The 27678-nt window shown below is 36.4% G+C and overlaps 1 long non-coding RNA gene across 3 annotated transcripts in view; it reads left to right on the top strand.

Moving 5' to 3' along the window:
- LOC111560086 overlaps nucleotides 1-27678 on the top strand; it is a 673456-nt gene that overhangs the window by 3175 nt on the left and 642603 nt on the right. The gene's annotated exons all lie outside the window — the stretch shown is intronic.

Raw genomic sequence — 27678 nt, forward strand, 5'->3', positions numbered from 1 at the left:
CACATCCCAAATGCCCCAAAACCATTAAATAATTAAATCAGCAGTAACGTCATCCTAGTATCTGATCATTTACTCCCATCAAGTCTCCAAGATTAGCAATTTTGAGAAAATTGAGGTTTTGCTGAATTTTAGATGAAAATAGATGTTGGTAAAAGATAGAAACTCAGTGTAAGCAGAAGTGATGGAAGGTTTTAATGGAGAGTTCTGGACGCATTCTTTAATTCATGGAATGATCAAGAAGGCACTTAGGACGGTGAGGCAGGGGAGAATGTTTTCCATGAGAGAGTAGCTGAAAAGCAGCTGCCAACAAAGAAAGATGTTTAATTTACATGTGTGCCTAAGGATGCTCATTACTACTGCTTAAATATTTCATTAATGTTGAGTGGGCAATTAGAGTCTGTGAGGGTCTGTGCTAGGTATTGATAGAAAACTATTTCCTTCTTTAATATTAAGTAAATGGAGTAGATAACATTTCTGCTGAGATATCCCATGGTTTTATGTAATGAATAGTTAGTTCAGATTGCTGACAATCTATTTAAAGACAGAAGCAATAACCACCAAGAACAAAATTATAATCCGACGCTTTACCGAGAAGATATCTCACAAAGTAGGTTGTGTTTAAGTCAGAAGTGATTTATAGAGACACCATATACCATTGAATGGAAGAGAGAGCACTAGAATATCCATTTGTTGAATTTCATGTCCTTGAGTTTCTCATCTGTAAGGACCTCATAATACATGATACTGTGGTAGAGGATAAATGAGATTGTTATATACACTAAATAATATCTGGTATCATTAAAACTTGTGTATATAATAAAAAGTAGTTGTGAAATGTTCAGAGCTATACAAAGGTTTTTTTTGTTTTTGTTTTTGTTTTTGTTTTTGTTTTTGTTTTTGTTTTTGTTTTTGTTTTTTTGTTTTTTAATTTCAAAAGACTATTGTGATTTCAAACAGTGATTCCTACTAGGGACGATTTTATCCCCCAGAGAACATGTAGCAAAATCTGGAAACAACGTTGGTCATTTTGAGGGGTGGAGGAGCTGCTGGTATTTAGTGAGTAGAGGCCAAGGATGATGTGAGACATCCTGCAATGCATAGAGCAGCCCCTTGCCCCAACACAGAATTACCAGCCCCAAATGGCAGTTCTTCCAAGGTTAAGAAACCCTGTTGGAGAGCATTTAGGAAGTCACTTGGAAGTGAAACATAAAGTGCACTACGTCTTAAAGAATGCCCATGAATTGAAGAGAGCAGTATCCTTTATTTCTTTAGTATAATTTATTGACAAATTGGCTAACATGCAGTGAGTGTGTACAGTGTTTTCTTGGTTTTTGGGGTAGATTCCCGCGGTTCATTGCTTACATACAACACCTAGTGCTCATCCCAACAAGTGCCCTCCTCAATGTTCATCATCCATTTTCCCCTCTCACACATCCTTCCATTGACCCTGAGTTTGTTCTCTGTATTTAACAGTTGCTTATGGTTTGGCTCCCTCCCTCTACAACTTTTGTTTTTTCCTTCCCCTCCCCTTCCCCTTCTGTTAAGTTTGTCAGGATCCACATAAGGGTGAAAACATATGGTATCTGTCTTTCTCTGTATGACTTATTTCACTTAGCATAACACCCTCCACTTCCATCCACGTTGCTACAAAAGGCCAGATTTCATTCTTTCTCACTGCCACATAGTTTTCCATTGTGTATCTCAACCACAGTTTCTTTATCCATTCATCAGCTGATGGACATTTAGGCTCTTTCCATAGTTTGGCTATTGTTGAAAGGGCTGCTGTAAACATTGGGGTACAAGTGCTCCTATGCATCAGCACTCCTGTATCCCTTGGGTAAATTCCTAGCAGTGCTATTGCTGGCTCATAGGGTAGATCTATTTTTAATTTTTTGAGGAACCTCCACACTGTTGCCAGAGTGTCTGCATCAGTTTGCATTACCACCAACAGTGCAAGGGGGTTGCTGTTTCTCCACATCCTCTCCAGCATCTATAGTCTCCTGATTTTTTTCATTTTGGCCACTCTGACTGGCATGAGGCGGTATCTCAGTGTGGTTTTGACTTGTATTTCGATGATGAGGAGCGATGTTGCGCATCTTTCCATGTGTCTGTTGGCCGTCTTAGATGGGGAGAACGAATGCGCGGTCATATAATTTGTAACAGGAACCTTGTTGCTTATCTGTGGATTGTGAAGGTGACCATAGAGCAATGAAATGAAGTAGGTTTGTTGGTGCAAATACATGAAGCTGTGCTCTAGATGGTGATTATGTAGTTGACATGGAGGAGTTTAAGACTAGTATAATATTGGAAAATGTATATGGTTAAGGGTGAGTGAATACTGAGGCAGGAGAAAAAAACAAGAAACAAGAAAAAAAAATTCCGAATATTTTATAATAGAACTTGTGTTAATGAAGACCTGCCGATGAAAACTGAATGGAAAATGTAGTTGAAAATATGAGGAAATTCCGAAGGGCTGTGGGAAGGTAGACTGAGGGCCATAGAAAAAAAGTCATCACTGGTTTACCTCAGAAATGAATATTTGCTACTTTAGACAACATAGAAAACCTTAATCTGTATTGATTGTTTGACCAATTGCATATATTAGGATTATTTTACTGAGGAACTAAAATTCTTCTCAGAGCTTTACATTGTAATAAGGTAAACAATATATAATATGTATAATATAATATACAAGAAACCATGATGGGCGGCAGTGCCTGGGTGGCTGAGTCGGTTAAGCATCTGACTCTTGATTTCAGCTCAGGTCAGGATCTCAGGTTCACAAGTTTGAGCCCTGTGTCAGGCTGTTTTGACAGCCTGCTTTGGATTCTCTCTCTCCTTTCTCTGGCCCTCTCCAACTCTCTCTCTCTAAATAGATAAATTAATTGTAAAAGAAAAAAATAAATAAAGAACCGAAACCATGAGAGCTCAGAGGAGTTAGTATGCCCTACTCTAATTTATGATTAAGGAAATTTGCTTAAAGAAAATAAAATGAATACTGAATCTTTAATTAGGGAGAATTCATCACTTCTGAGATCTCCTTTAGTTAAACATCTTTAACTCCTTCAGCTAACTTCTGGTTCCCCAGGGTAAAGAAACATTTTTTTTAATGTTTATTTATTTTTGAGAGAGAGCTCTCAAGAGAAGGAAGGAGAGGGAGAAGGAGGAGGAGGGCCAAAGAGACAGGAGGACGGAGGGTCCAAAGTGGGCTCCCGGCTGACAGTGGAGAGCCCCACCTGGTGCTAGAACTCAGGAACCAACCTGTGGGATCATGACCCAAGCCAAAGCCAGATGCTTAACCTTAGCCAACTGAGCCACCCAGGTGCCCCCACCTCCTCCCGGGTAAAGAAACTTTTGGGTGTTCTCTCACCGATTGGTAGGTGCCTTAATCACCTCTCTGTCCCCTGGCAGCTCGAACAGGCGCACTATCCTTGCCTTACCTCCCAGGAACCCAACAAGAACTGGAGAATGCACATTCTCGGCTGTCATATTCTCACAATATTCCGAAAACAATATCCCTTCCCCCGCCATAAAAATTCTGCAGCCCCGCCCCACCCCGCCATGCTGAACATCTTGCTTTCTCTCCAGACCCTTCTCTTCTCAATACACAACTTAAAGAATTTTATCTTGGCAGTGAAAACTATAATGTGGGAGGCAAGGAGAAAATAGTTCTGTCACATCGTGTGTACTTTCAAACCTTCCAGTCTTCCCCTCTTATAAGCATTTGAAATCAAAGCCTGAAATAAGAAGGAGCATCTCCCCTCGCTCTGCAGGTATCTCCTCACCTCCTGAGACGAAAGAGGACTATGGGAGAGGAGCGGGACGGAGGCACTTCAGGGACACTGCCTCTGGGTATATCACAAATCATCTCATCCAGACACCTGTATCACCAATTTGATGAGAACTGGCATTATCGACTCATTTTAGGCATCGTATCATACTGGCCAGGGGAAAAGACATTTAAACTTGTTTAATGCTTTGCTCTTCCTTATTGGTTCTGTCAAAGAGAGTCATTTCTAAGAGTTCAAATAGTCTTTCTCAGTTTCTTTATATTACCATTTCTGCCAATCACCTTGTCATTCTTCCAATCAGCCAAGCTAGGAATGTATCAGTCTTGCGCAATTTGGTTTTCTTACTCCATTGTGGAATTTTCATGTCCTTCTGGTACTTTCCTTACAATATATCTTTGGTTTGTTCTAATCCCTCCAGTTTCTTATATGTCCACTCAGGACAGCGTTTTATACAGCTGAAAGAATAATGTATGTCCTAAATGAGTTTTAATCTTTGGTCTCTCTGCCAGTATAACGTGCAAAATACTACCCAACCAACCAAAGGAACGTAACTTTAATGTTACTGTATCTAAAAGTCAAATTAACTCAAACTCATTCTTTTTTATTTTATTACTATTATTATTTTTAATGTTTATTTCTTTTTGAAGGAAAGAGACACAGAACATGAGCAGGGGAGGGGCAGAGAGAGAGGGAGACATAGAATCCGGAGCAGGCTCCAGGCTCTGAGCTGTCAGTGCAGAGCCCGACAGGGGGCTCGAACCCACGAACTGTGAGATCATGACCTGAGCTGAAGTTGGTCTCTTAACCGACTGAGCCACCCAGGCACCCAAAACTAGTTCTTTTTAAAAAAAGGTTATTTATTTTGAAAGAAAGGGTGGGGGGAGAGGGAATGAGAATGAGCAGGGGAGGGGCAGAGAGTGAGGGAGAGAGAGAGAATCTCAAGAGAAATCAATGTGGGGCTGTCTCAAGAACCGTGAGATCATGACCTGAGCCAAAACCAAGAAGTTGGACGCTTAACTGGTTGAGCCACCTAGGGGCCCCATCATACTAATTCTTTATATTCAGTATTTACTTTGCAAGTTAAATGCAAAACTTCATAAGTTTATAAACATTTACTACATGATTTTTCATAGAAATAAATGTAATGCGAGTGTTTCCTTGTTTAAGCTTTCCCATTTTCCCATTCTTATTTTCCTTATTTCTTTCAGAATGATCCAAGAATCCTTAAAATATAAAATATCAGTAAACATCTAGGTTTCAAAGTCATCAATTTCTTTATTTTAAAAATAGGGTATTTATTACCATGAAGCTACATAAAACTTTTATTAAAGATTTATATAAAACAGAATCTTATATAAATGTAAAATGATAAACTTGCTAAAACCACTCAAATTGCAGGCATATCCTGAGCAACCTAAATTATTAATCATGTATTTCTGTGAGCAGCCACTAAGAAAGGTTTTCTTCTTGCACCCAGTCACTACAAGGCCAGTGGGAAAAACCGCCTGGGCAAATGCTATCCCATTTTATCCCATTGGGTTAGTTCCCTAGTCCTGCCAAAACACACATAAACTTGGTGACATGAAACTACAGAACTTTATTCTGTCATAATTCTGGAGGCCAGAAGCTTGAAATCAATGTGTGGGCATAGTCATACTCTTGCAGTTTATAAGGGAGACGCTGGCTATTCCTCCTTCTGGTGGCATGCCTCCAATCTGGGGCTCCGTGTGCACAGGGCTTTCTTCCTTGTGCCTATCAAGTCTCCCTCTCCTTTCTTTTTTAAGGACAGGGGCCCTTGGATTTAAGACTCCCCCTATATGCAAGATGATCTTATCACAAGACCCTTAACTTAGTTATACCTAGACAGAGTCTATTTCCAAATAAGTTTACATACACAAGTAGGGGGCTACAACTTGACATATATTTTTGAGGTACATATTTTAGTTCATTAGACCCCTGGAAGGTTAAATTTGAACTAATATGGTCACCTGGGTGGCTCAGTCTGTTAAGCGTCCCACTCTAGATTTCGGCTCAGGTCATGATATCCCAGTGCGTGGGATGGAACCCTGCATCCGGCTCTATGTTGACTGCTTGGGATTCTCTCTCTCCTTCTGTACCCACCCCCCACCACCACTTGTGCTCTCTCTCTCTCTCAAAATAATTTTTTTTTAAATCTGAACCAATAGCTTTCCTTTTTTTCCCACTGTAGAAAAAAAAATTGTCTCACACATTTAAAAAAATCTCAATGGTCCACTTAACTATGAATTCAATCTTCTCATTTGAAGAGTTGCAAACTCTTAAAGTTTAAAGAGAAACTTTTAAAATGCCTTAGGTGTACGTTTTAAAAACTCTTAAATGTACTGAGGGAATCTATAAAAAAACATATTCAGAAGGTTAAGGCATAAACTTGATGATTAATGGGTCTATTCTTCTGCCCCCAATGCCATTGCTGCCTGACAATGCAGACCATCCTGCTCTAACCTCCAGCTAAAGAATGAAGTAAAATAGGTAAACACTAAATCTTGCACCAGTTGCTAAACAGAGCATTACAAATATTTAGGGGGGAAAAGTCATCTGTTAAGCTCTTACACAATTTCATTCCTTCCTTCTGGAGTAAAGAGGGAATCCAAGGATGGGCTGTCTCCCAACTCTAAATAAAAGGCACCCCTCCACCCCTCTTCCTGCGCAGCTCCTTCCCCCCTTCCTCCCTCATTCCTCCCTCCATTCCCCCTTCCTCCCTCCATTTCCCCTTCCTCTGTCCATCCCTCCTCCATCCCTCCTTCCTCCCTCCATCCATCCCTCCTTCCTCCCTCCATCCATCCCTCCTTCCTCCCTCCCTCCATCCTTCCTTTGTTCCTTGCTGGCAACAAAGAACAATGGCAGATACATCCACCTGGCCCACTCCATTCACTGGCAGCAACCGATAATCCAATGTATCAATACGAATTTAAAAATTGACTAGGAGGCATAGGGAATGGAGAAGGATCCGATTTTAATGGTTGCTTGCAACACAAAGAAATGAATAAGATCCCAGATTTCTTAATCAAATACTTTATTTGTGTAAAATATAATTTTTAATATGCAATCAGTTCTTCTTTTTCCTGACATTTAAAACTTGTCCAGATAGAAGAAGAATGTCTTTACTTTTGTAGCATGTCAGTCTGCATGGGAAATTATAAACAAAATAATAACCAAGACAAAATGTATCTTGATGACTGATGTCATCACCATTGTTACTACTTTTATTTTTATTATAAACTGTAAGATTTCTTAGCATTCTCTCATATACCCCATAAATACACTGTTCTTTTCCCCCAGTAATGTACAACGCCAAGATAAGAAATTTTCACTTTTATTAAATTTCACCATATGTATTTATTTTGCTACCTGTATTGAAAAAAAAATAGCCATGTTAAGGGTCTAATTTCATGCAGCTTAAATAACTTTGTAGAAATTAACCAAAGGATCTAATTACGACTCTACACAACTTATTTTCATCAAATGAAAGAATCCATTCTGAGTTCCAAACAACAAACTTGTATGTGTAGTTTTGTAACATCACCGCTTAAAAACAGAATTTACTAATTAAGTTTCTTCTATAAGTGAAATAATATGAAGTACAAGTGATTACACGATGTCATTGTTGAAGGTAAGAAATGTCTTTTGCATATTCGAAAGGGTGAATGTTTAAGAGTAGACGTTTAGATTAGAAAAATAGTTTTAATTTTAGTTCTTAAATTTTGAGAAACATCATGCAAATCACTTTCATAAGAGCCAGGGAAGTGAGATAGAAAAATAGGAATTGACAATTCTCACGATATTAAATGCCAGAAAATAAACTTTTGTTTAATTAAGAACTTAAAGAAAAATCTTTTAAGTGATGAAATCAGCAGTGAAAAATAGTGCCTTTGAATTTTTCCTTAAACCTCCACTGTCTGAACATATAAACAAATCCACTCTGCAACAATCTCAATCAATGACTCATTAAGAACCTTTTAACAAAAAAAATCGATGTATTTTAAAGTCCCTCTACATAGAAAATACATAGGCTACTTTAGCAAGCACTTAGAATTATTTCTCCCCCACAAACACTAATATTTACATATTTGCTGGGCGCTCTGTCATTTGCTATTGCAGTGTTTTTCTCTCTGCCAATTCTTACTGTCTGATGAAGAGAAAGATTCCTCAGCTTCGATGTTTGAGTTTAGTTTTCTTACATTTTTATTTTCTCATTTTGTGAACATTGATGTTTGAGGAGGGTTAGACTTAAAAAAGAGTGATTTGTATTCATAGCTGAGGTCAAACTATGCCTTCCTGAACCAGACATTTTTAAGCACAAATCTTATATTTTATAGATATAAAAAGAAGAAACATAATACAGCTATAATAGGCATAAATGAAGGTTTTTCAGTGAAGAAAATATCTGGAATTTAAAGTATAAGTTCTACATTAAAAGTTTATATACATATATGTATATATGTGTATATATATGTATATATACTTTTCAGTAATTTCTGAAATAGATTATTTTTATAACTCTACTTACAAAACTATTTATTGACTGGTTAATATATAAGAATATTCTGTGCACTACAAAATCACTGAAGACATAAAGCTCACTGAATGGTTTATGTGTCCTTAAATAGTTAAGGAAATGCAGACATGTAAAAACAAATTACAAATAATATGGGCAATTATATTAAAGAAATTTGTACAAGGTTGAGTCATAGCTTAGAAGAAAATGATCAATAATAACCGTATCCCAAATAACATGGTTTTTGAAACTGAATCTTGAGAATTAATTGATAACTCAGTAATTAAACAAAATTTAAGGAAATAAATTATAAGAAGAAAGAGTAGACCCTGTAAAGACACAGAAGCACGAAACAGTACGTTCAGAACTACAGATCCTTTATGAGTTCTAATATCTGAGACAAATACACTATATTGTTTCTTTGTTTTTTTATTTATTGATATAAAATTCACATATAAAATTTCATTTTTTAAATTTTTACAAAGTTTTTTATTTGTTTTGACTTAGAGGGAAAGGCAGACAGAGATGGAAAGAGACAATCCCACACTGATAGCATGGAGCCCAACGCAAGACTCAATCTCACAAACCATGAGATCATGACCTGAGCCCAGATCGAGAGTCGATCGCTTAACTGACTGAGCCACCTGGGTGCCCCCATAAAATTCATCTTAATCATTTTTGTGCATGATTCAGTGTTTTTTTTAGTATATTCACATTATTTTGCAACCATCATGACTATCTAATTCTAGAACATTTAATCAACCCCTAAAAGGAATTCTTGTTAGCAGTCAATCCCAATTCCTCCTTCAACCCCTGGCAAGCATGAATCTACTTTCTGCCCTGGTTTTGCTTATTCTGGACATTTAAGATAGATGGAATTAGGCCATATATGGCCTTTGTTTCTGGCTTCTTTCAGTTAGCATAGTGTTTTAAATATCCATCCATGTTGTAGCACATCTCAAAACCTCACTTTTTTCTTCTTCTTTTTTTTTTTTTGGCTGAATAGTGTTCCATTGTGTGAATATACCACCTTTGTTTATTTCTTCATCAAGTGATGAACATTTGGGTTATTTTCACTTTTTGGTTATTATGAATAATGCTGCTATATACATTTGTGCACAAGTTTTGGTATGCATATTGTGTTTTCATTTCTTTGGGGTATGTACGTAGGAGTACACTTATGGGGCCATATAAAACCTCTGTGTTTACCATTTTGAAGAATAGCCAAATTGTTTTGCCCAGATTGTATTACTTTACATTTTCACCTGCAAGGTGTGAAGGTTCTTATTTTCCTACATCCTGCAGCATGTGTTCTGTATATACACACATATATGTATATATAGAAATGCAATTATTTTTAAGTCTTCTGCTGACCTGAGGAACAAAGGATAGGGATAAGGTAAATTAAGGCAGCACAATTTTACTCTCACAGAGAATCATTTGGGTTCATTTTCTGGGGGGTAGGTGGAGCTGTCCATCTGTTTGTTTTTTAAGTGAATGTTTTACCAGATGGCTACAAGCTTTTGGTTGCATTCTAGGATTACAAAAAAAAAAAAAAAAAGGTAGTTTTTTGCTACACTTGTCACTGTTTTTACAGAGGGAAAACTCTTAGTGTTTGTCACTCTTGACGCTTTCTCTGACATCGCACTACTACTTTGTTCCTTAAACCTTAATTATTACTCCATGGAGTTGGTGGCAACCTGAGTTACCCTCTAGAACTACCACCAAACACATTTCCTCTTCTGTAGGAAGAATCTGGGTAGAGCAGCTAGTGAAGAGCAAGTTTTCTATCCCCCCCACTCCACCCCCCTCCCCCAAACACTGTCTTCCTCTCTATAGCACAGGGTAATAGCCCAGGATCTTAAGACCATCTTCTCCTGTCAAGACAACTGACTATATTGGGTCAAACCAGTGATCAATATATGTACCAGAGACTTTTCAAACAGTAGAGCAATTAATGGAGGCTAAGAGCTTGAACAGGGAATGTAATCTCTAGGGCACATTTAGATGCAACAATAATTAGTGAAAATCTTTCTAGTTCAGGGAGTTTAAACACAATCTCTGACCTATCAGTGGCTGACAACTAATTGACCTTTGTCCAGGAGTAGCTCCTAAGAAGTCAACTTCAAAGATAAATGAAGGAGAAAGTATTTGAGCAGGGCTATGAGAATCTGCACACTGGAGTGAATATTAAAGTATGCTTTTTGTAGATGTCATTTTTGTTCAAATGAAGGAGATTTATTTCTTTCAGTGGTTGCCTGAATGAATGCTGAGTTTTGTCAAATGATTTTTCTGCATTATTGACAAGATCATGTGTTACTCTTTTTCTTTCTTTCTCTCTTTCTTCCTTTCTTCCTTTCTTTCATCTGTTATTATGGTAAATTACATCCTTTGATATTCCATGTTGAACCAACCTTGCTTTCCTAGGAAAAGCCCATTAGATTGTGATGCATTACTCTTTGTATGTATTGCTAGATTCAATTTGCTAGCATTTTGCTGATGGATTTTTATCTACATTCATGAGGGATATTGGTCTACAATTTTAGTTTTTTAGATGTCTGGTTTGTTAATGTAGCGTTGGCCTCATAAACTGAGTTGGACGTGTTTTCTCCTCTTCTAGATACTAGAAAGTGTTTTGTAGAATTGATATTATTTCTTCTTAAATGCTTGGTAGAATTCACCAAGGAATACATCTAAAGTTTTCTATTTTGGAAGGTATTTGAGTAAGAGTTCTATTTCTTCAGTAGATATAGAACTTTTCACGTAAATCTTTTTTTCTTGTGTAAGTTTTGGTGGTTTGTGTCTTTCAACATATTGGTCCTTTTCAACTAAAATTGTGAATGTATGGACTTAAAATTGTAGATTTCTTTATTATTCAATTAGTATCAGCTGAATTTCTACTGTTGTCTTCTGTTTCATTCATGATGTTGTTAACTTGTTTTTTCAATCATTTTCCTTGGAACTCTTAGTAGAGGTTGATGAAACTTACTGATATTCTCAGAGTCAACATTAAGTTCAACTTTTTTCTGTTGTTTCCTATTTTTCATTTCATTTCATTTCATTTCATTTATTGGTGTTTTTATTTTCTTTCTGTTTCCTTTGCTTTTAATTGGTTCTTTTCCTAGTTTCTTAAGGTATTAATTTAAACTTGGAGTATTAATTTAAAAAAGACTTTTTTTTCATTTTTTAAATTTTAGCATTAAGCTAAAAACTTCTCTCCAGCACTGCTTTAACGTTCTCTCACAAATTTGATATGTTTTAAATTTAACTTAGTAAAAAACATTTAATTTTCTTGTATCTTTAACACATGGGTTATTTAGAATGTTTTATTCATTCCAATTATTTTCAAGTTCCCAAATATCTTTCCACTATTGATTACTAGTTAATTTCCATTATGATCCAATAACACAGTTATATATGTTATATATACAGTATGTGTATATATTATATACATATTCCACAAAGTTTGTTTTATGGACTAGAATATAGTCACACTTGTTGGATGTTCCATGTGCTTGAAAAATATGCATATTCTACTCTTATTGACTGTTCTATAAATATCAATTAGGACAATTTGTTGACAGTGTTGTTCAGGTTTTCCAATATCCAGACAAATTTTCTGCCTACTCCTTCTATCAGTGATGGAGAGAGGAGTCTGAATTCTGTCATAATTATGGAGTTGTCTGTTTATCCTTTCAGTACTGTTAGTCTTTGTCTCATATATTTTGAAACTTAGATGTCAGATGCATACAAATTTAGGATGTTGATGTTTTATTGGAGAATTGATCTGCTTCTCATTATGCAATGCCCTTCTTGATCAGTGATAATATCCCTTATTTTGAAATGTAGTTTATCTGATATTAAGTAACCAAAATTTCTTCAGGTTAGTGTTTGCATCCTGTATGCTTTTCCACCTTTTCACTTTTCACTCATGTTTGGCTTCATATTTAAACAGAGTTTCTTATAAACAACATATACTTGGGTCTTGCTTTTTTATCCCATTGGACAGTTACAGGTTTGAATTTGCATTTACACCGTTCACGTTTAATGTTATTATTGAAATGTTTGGATTGAAATCTTCAATCTTGTTAGCTATTTTCTAACCATTCCATCAGACTTATTGTTTGGCTTTGTTTTATACCATTCTGTCTTCTTTTTCGTGAATTCCTATAATGTGTAGATTAGATCATTAGATTATTTGTCCCACGTATTTGGTTGCTCTGTTTTATTCATCTGTTTTACTTTTTTTTCTTTTAGGTGTCAGAATAATTTCTACCAACCTGAGTTGGTAGAAATTCTCAAGTTCACTGATTCTTTCCTCCTTTATACGTGTCTCTCAAAGAGTCTGTCTTTATTTTACTTTGAATTTATCTCTATCACTGTTATCATTTCTAGCATTCTATTTCGTTCTTATAGTATGCATCTCTGTTGAAATTACTCAAATGATTTTGCATGATTTTTCCATTAGGGTCTTTGCATATTAACCAGAGGATTTTAAATTTCCTATCCTATAATGCCAACATGTGTGTCATATCTCAGCTTGATTCTGTTGATTGTTTTCTCTTTTGGAGGTGTGTTGTATTTGATTGTCTTTTCTCATGCTTCGTAATGTTTTCTGAAAGCTTGTTCTGTACTGTAAGACAGTACAGACTAAAATACACAATGTTTATTCTTGGAAATTGGCATGCCTTTCTTTCTGCAAGGCGTGCAATATGGCAGTTTGTGTTAATGCAGTCAACAGCTGAGCTTGGCTCCAAATTTGTTGTCACTAGGATTACCCCCAGTGAACTACAGTCTTCAGATTACTTTAGTGATACCATATATTTAGTGTGAAGGTTGGTTTACTAGATGTTTTTCTCAGTATTTCCTGCGAACTCACATTTAGGTCTTCCTTTTGTATATAACCTCAGTGAGAGACAGCCCCTTACAGATATCACAGTGGTATCCCACTGTGCCCTTTACTGAAAATCGATTAGCTTGGTAGTGAAGGTTTGGAAGGTGTCATCTGTTCTTCTGATTAAGCCACTGGTTAAGCCTGTTTGAGTCAGGTTGCTTGGCCATGGGTCCTTAGGACACAGCTTTCTCAAGTGTTCCTGCCCTTCCTGCAGATGGTAATTTTTTGGTCCCAGCAGGAACCTCTGCCCTACCACTAATGATGGACAGGCTTATTTTATTCACTTCTCTCAGCCACAATCAGTTTTCAAGGTGCCCTAAAAGTGACAGGGCTTCTTGCCCCTTCCCCCATCCATTGAGACTTGTTTCATAGGAGAGTGTTAGAGACTAAGTCGTGTCTTGTCTCTCCCCTTCTCCCTAGTTTGAAGCCCTAACCCCCAAAGTTACTATACTTGGAGTTAGGACCTTTAGAAATAGTTAAGTTTATAAGAGGTTGTAAAGGTGGGGCCTTAATCCTACCAGGACTGGTGTCTTTATAAGAGGAAGAAATACCAGTGAGCTCTCTGTGCATGCTCAGAGGAGCGGTCATGTGGAGACACAGTGAGAAGTTGGCCATCTGCAAGTCAAGGAGGAAGGCTTCAGAATGAAACCTGCTGTATCCACACCATAGTCTTGGACTTCCAGCCTCAAGAGCTGTGAGAAAGTGAATTTATATTGTTTATGCCATCCAGTCTATGGTATTTTGTTGTTGCAGCATGAGTGAACTAATACATGAAGACAGAAGAGGTAGATTGGATAGTTTTGTGATGCTCCCACAGTGACTGTTCCTATGTTGCCCAAGACGTGGGCTACAAGCAAATCCTTGCAGATACTCTTATCAGGCATCTGTATGTGCACAAGGTAGGATTTGTGAAGAACAACTCTTCAAAGGGTTACAAACCACCCTCCTAGTATCTGTGGTCCTCAGACTCTTTCTGTTCTCTGCCTTTCTTCTCATGCACTCAGCCTTTAGCAATGGGCCACATATTCTAGCTTGGTTCTTCGGACTAGTACCTCACTGTGTCTGCTCAAGAAAACCTAAGTGCTTCTGTCCCATCTGTCCACAGCATACCTCTCTCTCCTTAGGCGAATGTGGTGATTTGGTTGTCTCATAATCTCAGTTCTCCGTGGATTCATGACCAGTTATGAATTTGCAGTTTGTCTGACTTTTATGTGGTTGGATGCATTTTCCCACTCTGTAAATATCTAAACAGAAAAGCAAGTCTGACATATTTTCTATATATTTGTCTATTTATTTGAGTAAATATGTTTAGGTGTATATTAAATATCACCGGTTTCTTTTTGGCCATTTCTACCTACCATTTAAAAAAAAAGAATGGGATTTTAAAATTCAATTATTGTATTTTTATTTCTTTTGGAATAATTTTAATTGTAGAAATCTAATTCTGATTTTTTCACAAATATTCTTCCTTACTGTTTCTACTTCCCTTTGTATTTCTCAATCATTTTATGCATATTTAATTTATTATCTGAAATGATAATCTCAGTATCTAATACTCTTGGATCTCATTTTCCTCTTGTTTCTTACTCAGGTTTGTAGACTTGTATAAATTTCTATATTTATGGATTGAGTAGTGTTTTCTGTAAAACTAAACTACCGTTGAATGCTTAGAAAAAAATATTTTTGATCATTTTAATACTTTCCTATTTGGTTTTCTCCATTTTCATTTGAAATTTCACTATTAAGACTGATAGGTAATACTAGTCTGGAGTAGTTTTATAACTATAATTTCCTTAGTTTTCACATCCATCTCACTCTATGTTTGGAACAGCTTCACTGTCATAAGATTTATCTTTTTTATGAAAGGTATTTTATGTAGGTAGATAAAAATCTCTAAGTTTGCTTTTAGGTATATATAGGTGTTTAATCACTCTGAGAATATATTTTCTAGTTATTGATCTATTCAATTTTTCTGTATATCTTTTAGTACCACTTGATAACATATTTCAAAGAAAATACTTTCAATCTAAAATTTAATATGTTGTTACATAATTGTATGTAATATATGATTACCCCTTTTTATTTTTTAATTAAACTTTATTTTTTTATTTCTTTTAATGTTTACTTTTTTTTTGACAGACAGAGAGAGAGGAAGAGAGAATGAGTAGGCGAGGGACAGAGAGACAGGGAGACAGAGCGTCTGAAGCGGGCTCTGCATTGAGAGCAGAGAGCCTGATGGAGGCTCCAACTCATGAACTGTGATATCATGACCTGAGCCAAAGTCAAAAATTTAACCAGTTGAGCCACCCAGGAGCTCAGGAATACTGCTTTTTAAAAATTGCATCTAGGGGCGTCTGGGTGGCGCAGTCGGTTAAGCATCCGACTTCAGCCAGGTCACGATCTCGCGGTCCATGAGTTCGAAACCCCGCGTCAGGCTCTGGGCTGATGGCTCAGAGCCTGGAGCCTGTTTCCGATTCTGTGTCTCCCTCTCTCTCTGCCCCTCCCCCGTTCATGCTCTGTCTCTCTCTGTCCCAAAAATAAATAAACGTTGAAAAAAAAATTTTTTTTAAAAATTGCATCTAGAATTGAAGTTCTTTCCTCTTTCATTATTCTGTTTGTGCTAGTTATTATTATTTTTCTTTATTTAAAATATTTAAAAAGTTAAAGTTGGCTTAGTATTCTTTTAATCTGTACTTAAAAATAGATCTTGTATTAATTTTCTAAATGTATCTTGTATCTGTTTTCTGTTTTGTTTCTTCTTTAATTTTAAGGGGGCTATCTTTAATTTATTTGGGGGGATTTATTTTGTCCTTATGTAAGCTAGTTCAATGAATGATGGTGTTAGACAGTCATCATTCACTTACTAAAATACACTAATAAAATATTAATGCTCATTTGACCTAAGATAATGAATGCCTGTGTATGACACATTTATTTAGAGAGAGATGTTTTTCATCTAGCCAAAACCTTTGTTAAAGACATATATTATCCATAATAAAATGGAAGTGTACCTCCTGCCTGTATAAGTATGGTGTGACCTTCACCTCAGTCCCTTGTAATCCTAAAGGCATTTCAGTTGAGCCTGTGAAATCCATCCCACAGCAGCATTACGGTGTTTGTAAAAGGCTTCATCTACAACTGAGGAGACCCTTTAGAAAAAATTTGATATGTAAATGTAAGGTGGGAGGCAACAAGTTTCTTAATTTAGGTGAAGCAGGAAAGTACTGAGAGGGTGAGACAGGAGAGTCACTTTAAATGATAGTCCATATCATGTCCAGCTGGCTTCTTTTTCTAAGAAAAATGGTGTGGGTCACATTTAGTTGGACATTTCAAACTCAGTGACAGAGCTCATTATGAGCATTATTAAATAGAAACGCCCATCACTTCCAAATTCATTACTGGATTTGAATTTCCCTCATCACTAGAAATAAACTTTATGGGACATGTTAAGACCAGCTAAAGAATATGGAAACATTTAGGCAAAATGTGAACATGTCGAGTTCATCCTCTTAGAAAACAAATTTTTCCAGAACATGTATTACATACTTACCCTACGATTGTTGTGTTTTTTTTTCCACTGGTTCACATGCTCTCACGGTGTGCTCTGAAAATAACACTGTAATAACGTTACGCAAAACTATTTACGGGAACTGTACAAAAATTCACAGAAAACTAATAAAATGGTAAAAAAATGTTACTGGAAAGCCAAGGTATGTATCTTCCTTCAGGAGTCAGTGTTCTATTCCTTTGAGAAGAAACATGTTTTCAAGCTTCCATTTTTGAGTTTTGATCTATAAAGAAATGTGTCTTCAGTGTCCTAGGAATAGAGCATAAACTTGAAATTGTCTATTTTTCAATTATACTTTACCATTAAAATAGTGGTTTACAGTTTATAAAATGGTTTCTCATATATTACTGCACTAAAATTTTGACAATTTCAGGAAGAAGGTAAATGAGGTGTTCCCACTGTTGTACATAGGAGGAAGTTGAGATTGAAAACAGATGGACACTGCTTTGATTTTGGTATTCTAACTCCACTCCACTGCCTGGGACATCCCTAAATGAGCAGAAGTCCTATGCTAACCAGAGATAGACATATAGATCTTTTTTTTTTTAATGTTTTTAAATATTTTTGAGAGAGAGAGAGAGAGAGAGGAACCAGGGGAGGGGCAGAGAGAGAGAGAGGGAGACCCAGAATGTGAAGCAGGCTCCAAGCTCTGAGCTGTCAGCACAGGGCCCGACACGGGGCAAGAACTCTTAAACCATGACATCATAACCTGCGCCAAAAGTCCGATGCTTAGCTGACTGAGCCACCCAGGCGCCCTGACATCTAGATCTTTTATGGAGTCACTTATGACACTTCAATTTTGGAATTACTTATAACTGCAGCATAGTATAACGTATCTATACTGTTACTCCTATCACTTCTGCTTACATGGTAATTACTGTTGTTATAAATACGCACATGATAAGATACCTGGTGTGGTGGTACAATAATTTGAGTCTCCTTTCAAAAACAGCAAAAATTGCTGATTTTTTGATATATAAAATTGTGAAAAACGGTAACCACCTAGAATATTTTTTACAGTACAACTACTAAGCTTCTTAAATAAAAATTCAGTTTTAATTATTCCATCGTATTTGTCTAACAGCCTTTAGCGGAGTGTTCTTTATTTAACAATCCAAATGTAATTCAACTGGTTTTGAGAGACTAAATGTACTGAATTATTGAACTTGATTTCTGGCTTCCTTGAGAGTACCTTCCCCCCCCCCCCCCCACCAAAGGAGGGAGTTCTCTTACTTTCTTATGAGCTCAGAATTTCAGGAATTTGGATTTTTGTGGTACTAAATATTTTACATTTATAGTTTGCCATATTACTGGAATTGGAATTATGTTAATGGAAGCATATTAAATGTTAAAGGATTATGTATATTTATATATCCATATCTATATATTATCTATCCAAATATTTTGTTTAGGAATCTGTGATTATATCATATGTCTATGAACCAATTAAAAACAAAATACAAAACTTCAAAATCACTAGGCTTCGTGTCTGTTTCCGTTCAGGTTGATGATTACAATCAATCTATATGCTGTGCCCTCTCTGTGATGGATGGTTCTGGAATAGACATCTTCCCTGACATCTGAGTTTTTCTATAGAAAAACTTGGTGTGGTTAGTGTTGTATAAAGCCAAGTTAAAAAAGGTGGGAGCTGGGAGTCAAAGTTACAGACAGGTTACATAACATGACAAGTCAAATACGTTTTTGAGTCACAATTAAAAACTACTTTTTGTGAGAACATCATGATTTTCTTTTTCTTTCTTTGTTTCTTTGTTTCTTTTTCTTTTTTTTTTTTTTTTTTTTTGATGTTTATTTTTGAGAGACAGAGAGAGTGCGAGCAGGGGAGGGGCAGAGAGAGAGGGAGACACAGAATCTGAACCAGGCTCCAGGTTCTGAGCTGTCAACACAGAGCCCGACATGGGGCTTGAACCCACGAACTGTGAGATCATGACCTGGACTGAAGTCAGAAGCTTAACTGACTGAGCCACCCAAGTGCCCCTTCTTTCTCTAAAATGTTTATTTATTTATTTTTGAGAGAGAGAAAGAGAGAGAGAGAGAGACAGAGCGACGGAGGGAGAAGCACAGAGGAGGGGAGGAGCAGAGAGAGGGGGAGACAGAGATTCCGGATCAGGCTCCACACAGGCTCTCACCTCAGGACCTGAACTCAGGAACCTTGAGATCATGACCTGAGCGAAGCCAAGAGTTGGTTGCCCAGCCCACTGAAGCACCCAGGCACCCCCATCACGATTTTCTTTTGAAGGAAAAAAAAGGAAAAGAAAGAATTTGAATGTCACCTCTATCTCTGCCACCCAGTTGAGCCCACGTAGGGTGGTTTTGGATTTGGTTTCCCATTTTTGATCTAGAATTGCCTCCCAGCCACCTCTGCCATCCAATAGGGCCAGGTCTCAGCAGGCTGTGGAATCAGTCTTGGTACTGCTAGGTCGTTCTGTTCTTTTTCTGGTCCATGGTGATTAAAAAAAAAACAAAAAACAAAAAACAAAAAACTTGAATGAGTTTTAAGTCTTTTTAAAAATCATTGAAGCTATCAGTGTAGTATTTGGGTTTTGGATGGGTAAATTAAGAAAAGCCTAACCTAAATGGAAATTTGTGCCTACTGCTTTGTTTCCTATGGCATAAACATAGTTTGTATATATAAATGTATCCATTTTACCCAATGTAGCGACTAGAACAGGAATCCGTCTTCTTACCACCAGTGTAAAAAAGTTACCTACTAGGTTATCTCTATTCCTAGGCATTATCAAGCTTTAAAAATGTGGCCAGTCTTGGGGCGCCTGGGTGGCGCAGTCTGTTAAGCGTCCGACTTCAGCCAGGTCACGATCTCGCGGTCCGTGAGTTCGAGCCCCGCGTCGGGCTCTGGGCTGATGGCTCAGAGCCTGGAGCCTGTTTCCGATTCTGTGTCTCCCTCTCTCTCTGCTCCTCCCCCGTTCATGCTTTGTCTCTCTCTGTCCCAAAAATAAATAAACGTTGAAAAAAAAAATGTGGCCAGTATTATTTGGTGAAAATGGCACATGGTTTTGTTCTCTAGTGTTCTGATCATGGTGAGATTAATCAACTTTCATGAGTTTATTAGCCATTTGTATTCCTACTTTGTTCCTACTTCTATTTTATTTGGGGATGATGGTTGTTCTTTATCAGTGTATAGGAATTCATTTTAAATTAAGGTTATAAATCCATATCCTGTTGTATAAGTTGTAGATGTATTTTGCCAATATGTAACCTAAGCATTAATTCTGAATATGGTGTTCAACTGACACAAGTGTGTGTGTTCACATCTGTCTACTTTCTCTTTTCTAACCTCTGGGATTCCTCATTATGTAAAGCTTTTAAGCATAGTGCCTGAAACTACATAAGCAATGCAAAATCATTAGCAGTCATTATTCTTTTTGGCTTTCGATGAAATTATCCTGAATTAGAGTTGAGGGCTTCATTTTAGTGCAAATCTTTCTAAAGGCAGGTTCTCAAAATTCAGGGAAGGAGAAACTCTTCTACACGCATGTACTATATAATTAATAACCTAAGAAGCAGTTAGGTTCCCACAATTATTTCTGCTCATTTTAGTCTGTGATGGCATGGGGAGTTTTTCTGTCTCTTGAGTGCGAAGAATGATGTCCAAAGGTGGTTCTAATTTTATAATGTTTGGTGATAGGTTCACCCTGTCTACTTTGTTTTTCAGTCAAACCTCAACTAAAATTTTCTATCATTTTCATTTCCATCAATGACATAATTTAGCATGCTCTGTCATCATTATGGATATATTAATTTTCTTATATTATCTTTTATTAGTCTAACCTGGTGTTTCAGAGAATTTAGGGGGAAGTTTCGGTAACCATACTTCAATCTCCAGTCTTGACCTAGATATTTAATTTCTTACCTTGATAAGCAAAAATCTCACTTTAGTTTTTTTTTTAATTAGGAAATGAAAAAGGTACAAGTATTTATTGATGATAGGAAACAAATTTCAAAATATGTGACTCATAAGTTAAAGCAAAGGATATTTGAAGGACGCCAAGTAAATGCAAATAAAAAGAAAGAAGGTTTGGCAACATATAAATAAGGAACACAGAAAGCCACAAAATGAGTTTTGTTCTTTATTGAAGATGTGTAACATTCACCAAAATAAAATGTACAGCACCAATTTTTTATGTATTGTATGATCATAGTGAACAAAAACCTCTAAGAAATAAAAGACAAATTTACAAAAAATATGAAAGTGAAACTTTATCACACAGTGCTAATGTTTTCTTTAAATCAGTTATGAGTTAGGTAATTAAAGTACAATATGTAGGGGATCTAAATAACAGTATAGCAGGGCGCCGGGGTGGCTCAGTCAGTTGGGCGTCCGACTTCGGCTCAGGTCATGATCTCACGGTCCGTGAATTCGAGCACTGCGTCGGGCTCTGTGCTGACCGCTCAGAGCCTGGAGCCTGTTTCAGATTCTGTGTCTCCCTCTCTCTGTGCCCCTCCCCTGTTCATGCTCTGTCTCTCCCTGTCTCAAAAATAAATAAACGTTTAAAAATTTTTTTAAATAAATAACACTATAGCTAAAAATAATAATTCAGTTCTGAGAATGCATATTTATTTTCAATCACTAGATGCAAAAATGAAATATCTTAGACTATGAATTATGCTTTCATATAATTTATTTAGGAAAAATCGTGTAGACTTGTTCACTGACCATGTGATATAAATAAAACAAAATTTATAAATTAATTTTAACAGGGAGAAAACAGGACTTCTATCACCACAATCAGCATTACCATGTATCAAAATTTAGAAATCAGAGGAAAAAGAATACTAACTTAAAATGTATGTAGTGTGAGCATAACCATTAATAGTAATGCATATGAGTCTTGAGTTATTAGATTATGAGGGAAAATGAATGGTCATAAAAGAAAAATCCAACTAAGACTTTTAAAACTGAAACAGCAAAACACCTAAAACAATGTTATAAAGTATTTAGTGAGAATTTTAGCTGAAATTAATACATTATTAAGAATAAAATTAGAAGCACTATATATTAATTACAAATCTGTTTCTAAAATGACTAAAAGTATACACTCAAATGTCAGAACAGTATAGAATGAAAAAATAAAACATAAAAACATTTGGGAACATAATGTTAGTATTATCATAGGTACAGAAGATACTCATCTTATTTTTAAAATGATGATACCAGTACTTTGTTACCAATAATTAAAAATCTCTGGGGCGCCTGGGTGGCTCAGTCGGTTAAGTGTTCGACTTCGGCTCAGGTCATGATCTCACGGTCTGTGAGTTCGAGCCCCGCATCGGGCTCTGTGCTGACAGTTCAGAGCCTGGATCCTGCTTCGGATTCTGTGTCTCTGTCTCTCTCTGACCCTCCCCCATTCATGCTCTGTCTCTCTCTGTCTCAAAAATAAATAAACATTAAAAAAAATTAAAAAAAAACTTTTAAAAAAATCTTTATGTAAAATTCTGTGTTCGAGAAAAAATAATTACCTAATTAGAGCAAAGGAATGAGAAAAGCAGTTGCATAGAAATTTAGTAAAAAGAAAAATAAATAATATCAACAAGTTGGGGGAGTAGGAGATACCAGTTTTAGTCCTTCTAAAAAAACAACCTTGTCCACTTTTTTATGGAATTGTTTTTTATTCTTTTAAAGAGACAATGCATGAGCATGGGACAGGGGCAGAGAGAGAGAGAATCTTAAGCAGGCAACATGGGGCTCGATCCCAGGAACTTGGGATCATGACCTGAGCCGATATTAAGAGTCCAATTGTGAACCTACTGAGCCACCCAGGAGCCCCTGGGCAGTTATTTAAAAAGGTAAATAACCCTAGAAGGGCTCAAGTGTCCAATTAAAAAGAATAGTCACCCACCGCATTAAATAACAAAGAAAAATCACCTGAAAACAAAACAAATAAACAAAAACCTTGAAATTTGCATGAGATTTCAGTAGGATGTCCACAAACAAATTTAGTATATCTTTTTTCATTAATTGCCAGATAGAGTGTATTAATATTCATAAACATATCACAAATATAATTACATTGAGGTAAATTTGCAAGAAAATTGTTGAAGAAAGACATGATGACTATTAAACTTTTCTTAACTTTTGTATTAGAGACCAGATATATAAAGAGACCAGATTATATATTTGTCTATGTGATTAAACAAAGGATATTCATTGTATTAATTGTATTTCAGAAAAAGAAGCCACGTCTGTTTTGTGTCTGCCCTGTCAGATCCACCTTCCTCTTGGCTCTTTTTAAAATTTTTTTAATGTTTATTTAGTTTTGAGAGAGAGAGAGAGAGGGAGACAGAGAATATGAATCAGGCTCCAGATTCTGAGCTGTCAGCACACAGATGCGGGGCTCCAACTCATGAACTATGAGATCATGACCGGAGCCGAAGTCAGACACTTAACCGACTGAGCCACCCAGGCGTCCCCTTCCTTTTGCCTCTTGTCCATTATGAGGGTAACCAGTATATGGAATACGTCCAGGGGGCTTTCTTGTCCAGTGATTTCTGGTTGGGTTTAGCCAGTGAGGAGAGCTGGCCGGAGACTGGCAGGGGAAGGAGAATCTTCGTGGTTATTGACTTGCCCCTTGTCAGCATGCTCACCTTAAGCTGGCTGGAACCCTAACCGGATGCCGCTGTGTGTTAAGGGACCGCATCAACCTACCAGGCTCCCGTTTCGGAGATCTGCTCACTTCTCTTCTGTGGCCTGAGGGTGGAAAAGCCTTCCTACTACCATTTCCAAGCCTGCGCCCTTCCATGTTATCCTTAATATGTAAAAATTCTTTACAACATCCTGCTTTAAGTATTCCATCTTCTTCCTCTTATACCCCTGACAGATTCAAAGGCATTTCTCTGTAAATGAATTTATAACTTGATAAAAATTCTAATCTTTTAGAACTTGTTGAAATAAATCTCCGGGTGAAAATGTGATTTTTTTTGGAAAATGTGGTATTTAAAAAAATTAAAATTGTAATGGCTGACTTCACTATTAAATATTAAACATAAAAAACACAGCAATTGAAGCAATGAGGTAATAATTTTAAAATTACAAAGATAAAGGGCACAGAATGTGCCAGGAAAAAAAAAAAAAAAAGAAAAAACAAAACCTAACTGTTTATCTGTGGGAGAAGAGGAGAAACAGAAAGAGATCATAATATTGTAGCACAACTATTTATAGATTTTTCCTATAATTGATATTTCAAGAAGAGCCCTTAATTTGAATCACTGCTGCTCAACCAGTGGTGAGGTAGAAATAAGAAAACAGAGAAGCAGTATAGAATATGACTATATTTGAAATCATGAGAAATCCAAAGTCTGAGCCTTGGCTTTCACACCTTAAGAAGATGAGGAGATGAAAAGTTACCTGCAAAGGAATCTGAGGAGGAAAGAAAATCGGGAGATTTTACCTCAGAAATGGTGTAAATACGCAACAACGATAGTTATATAAATCATTCTTCCTCTGTTCAGTTGAGATTATTGTAAACAGCTGGCAAACATCAGGCTTAGGAAATAATGATAGGGAGAAATATTCTCACTATAATTCAAATAGGGGCACCCGGGTGGCTCAGTCAGTTGAGCGTCCGACTTCAGCTCAGTTCGTGATCTCACAGCTCGTGAGTTAAGAGCCCCGTGTCGGGCTCTGTGCTGACAGCTCAGAGCCTGGAGCCTGTTTCAGATTCTGTGTCTCCCTTTCTCTCTGCCCCTCCCCTGTTCATGCTCTGTCTCTCTCTGTCTCTCAAAAATGAATAAATGTTAAAAAAATTTAAATAAATAAAACAGGTGACATGATACCTTGAGTATACTTTCATTTTTATTACTCTCTTTATGTTTGCACATAAATGTATTTTTGTATTATATATAAATGTTAAATTGTGAGATAGATATAATAGATTAATATATGACGTTTATGTTTATGCCGTTCTTTATTTCTAGAATTGCCTGCAATAAATACCTACTATTAGTATAATGATATAATAAATGCAACAAAATACATGATTCCAAAATAAAATAAAACATGAAACGAATTGACTAAAAAGTCAGTGTTTGTTTAGAAAAAGGTTTCTAGAATCATCTAGGCCAGAGAAAGGTATCGGAAGCCTAGAATAATGAACATTTTGATGGCCAACCCTTAGTTAACTAGGTAAATGAAAATCGTGGACATTGTGTTATTGATGTTTTACAGTGAAATTAAATTCAAACTTTCTTTATAATTACATCAGTCATCTGAAAGAGAGGAGATTTCTTTCTGAGGACCAAACTTACTATAAATGTGCTATGAGCAACTGATTCCTTAAGAAAATATACAACAGATTTTTGAAAAATTTTTATTAGAGTTAAACGATTTTTTAGGAAAACTATGGAGTTTGCACCTTGACTAATTTTCACGGTACAATCACAAATATGTAACCATAATCCAGTTTCAGAAGTAAAACTTTGCCACCACCACAGAGATCTCTTCTCATGCCTGTCTCAAAGCCAAATGCCCCCTTGGGGCGCCTGGGTGGCTCAGTTGGTTAAGTGGCTGACTTTGGCCCAGGTCATGATTTCACAGTTTGTGAGTTCGAGCCCCGTGTCGGGCTCTGTGCTGACAGCTCGGAGCCTGGAGCCTGTTTCAGATTCTGTGTCTCCCTCTCTCTGACCCTCCCCCGTTTATGCTCTGTCTCTCTCTGTCTCAAAAATACATAAACATTAAAAAAAAAAAAAAGCCAAATGCCCCAAAGTAACCACTGTGCTGACTTCTGTTATCATTGATTAGTTTTTCCCCTTCCTGTTTTGAACTTTATGTAACAAATCATAAAACATCTCCTTTTTTGTGTGTCACGTTTCTTCCACTCAACATCTGTTTGGAAATTTTCCATTTTGTTCTGTTTAACAGTAGGTCATTCATTCATTTGCATCGCTCTATAGTATTTCACTGGATGACTATAGCAACGTTTGTTTTTACATTCCTTTGTAGATGGCGATTTGAGTTGATCTTAGTGTATGTATAAATTGTGCTTCTGTGAACCTCCTTGTATAGGCCTTCAGTAAACTTATGTACATATTGCTATTGAGTATATTCCCAAAGGGGAATTGTTGGGCCATGAGAAATGTATTTTCAGCATTAGTACCTGCTGCTGAACAATTTTCTCAGATACTAATATGAAATTGTGATCTTACCAGCAGTGTATGGGAGTGCTTTAGTTCTTTGTTTTTAGTACCACATGCTATCATCTCTTCATTCCAGTTCTTCTGTGGGGGTATAGTGGTAGCACATTGTGTCAATTTGCATTTATCTGGTGATGAATGTGGTAAAGGAGATTATCCTGTTTACTTACAGTTTGTATATCATCTTTCATGCAGTACCTGTTTAAGCCTGAGAAATTTATGTCTTGGATTTTCTCTTATTTACTTGTTGATTCAAACATGCCTTGTGGATGATACAATTTTTTTCCCCAAAAGGTGGTTTGCTTACTTGCTCTCTTGAGGGTATCTTTGGAGGTACAAGATTCTTCATTTTTATAAAGTTCAATTTATCTTTTTGAAATAATAGTGCTTTTGGGTTCCCCTTAAGTATTCTTTCCCTACCTAACAATCATAGAAATATTCTTCTATATTTTCTTCTAGAGGTTTATTAGCATTCACATTTATAAATAATTTTTAGATAGATAATCTGTCTATATACCTTTGTGTATGTTACAAGATAGGGATCAAGATGCATTTTTTCCATATGGATATTCAGTATTTCAGTCATTTATTTTAAAATATTCATTTTATACATGTATATAGATGTATATACACACAGATCTCAATCTATGAATCTATTTGTGTATGTATAGGCATGTATATGCATCTTTATATTTGTATATATGTGTAGACAGGTACCGGTCATACACATACACATGTATGCACATTAGCATGTATAAGCCATATATGAATATATACATACTCATTTATAGCTTGTTACTTATTGATTATAAATAAGGTTATTTTTCTTCTCATTGCTGTAAAATGCACATTTTTTTTTTAATTTTAGAGAGAGAGCATGAGCAGGAAAGGGGCAGAGGGAGAGAGAGAGACAATTTCTAGCAGGCTCCAATTCCAGTGCACAGCTGGACATGAGACTGGATCCCACAATTTTGGGATCATGACCTGAGCTGAAACCGAGAGTCGGTCACTAAAGCAACTGAGCCACCAAAGTGCTCCTAAAATGCATTCTTGAGATGCAAAATACTTATTACTGGTGGATGAATTTAGTTACTCAAAAGGCAGAATGAGCACAACTCTCTTACCTTTTATAGATTTTGAGTATTTAAGTATTATACTCTTTGCAACCACTGTGTACCATTGATGGGGTAGCTGTACTGAACATGCGGAGGAGACGACATTTCCACATTAGAAGTCCTATGACATCTAAGACCATATAGGAGAAACACCAGGGTTTAATTTGTTCACCAGACCCTGATTCCACTGATTGCCATCTTACTGATTGTAAAATGAAATGCTAAATTACTAATCATAATAATAATGAGCAAACTTAGGAATTCAGTCAAGTTAGTACCGTGAAGTGAATACAAGCACACATAGTGCACTATAGTTTTCAGAGGTGTTAATGAGTGACAGACTATTGCTATCTTTATAGTGTTTGACTTTGAAGGATAGTAGACCCTGACAAGTCAAGGCAAGCATTAATTATTCTGGCAATAGAACCAAAGTTAATATTAGGATTTGGGTGTTAATTGTTGAACTTAACTAATCTCTAATGTCTTTTCAAGCTAAGAAAGTGTAAATAACGTTACACTAAAAAATATAAGCCTCAAAATTGGGGAATTAGGTAAGTTGTTGTAACATTATTGTAATATCACCATTACAGAGAAAATGAGGGGGTAAAGGA

The sequence above is a fragment of the Felis catus genome, chromosome B1, assembly GCF_018350175.1.
Source record: "Felis catus isolate Fca126 chromosome B1, F.catus_Fca126_mat1.0, whole genome shotgun sequence".
Classification (NCBI taxonomy): domain Eukaryota; kingdom Metazoa; phylum Chordata; class Mammalia; order Carnivora; family Felidae; genus Felis; species Felis catus.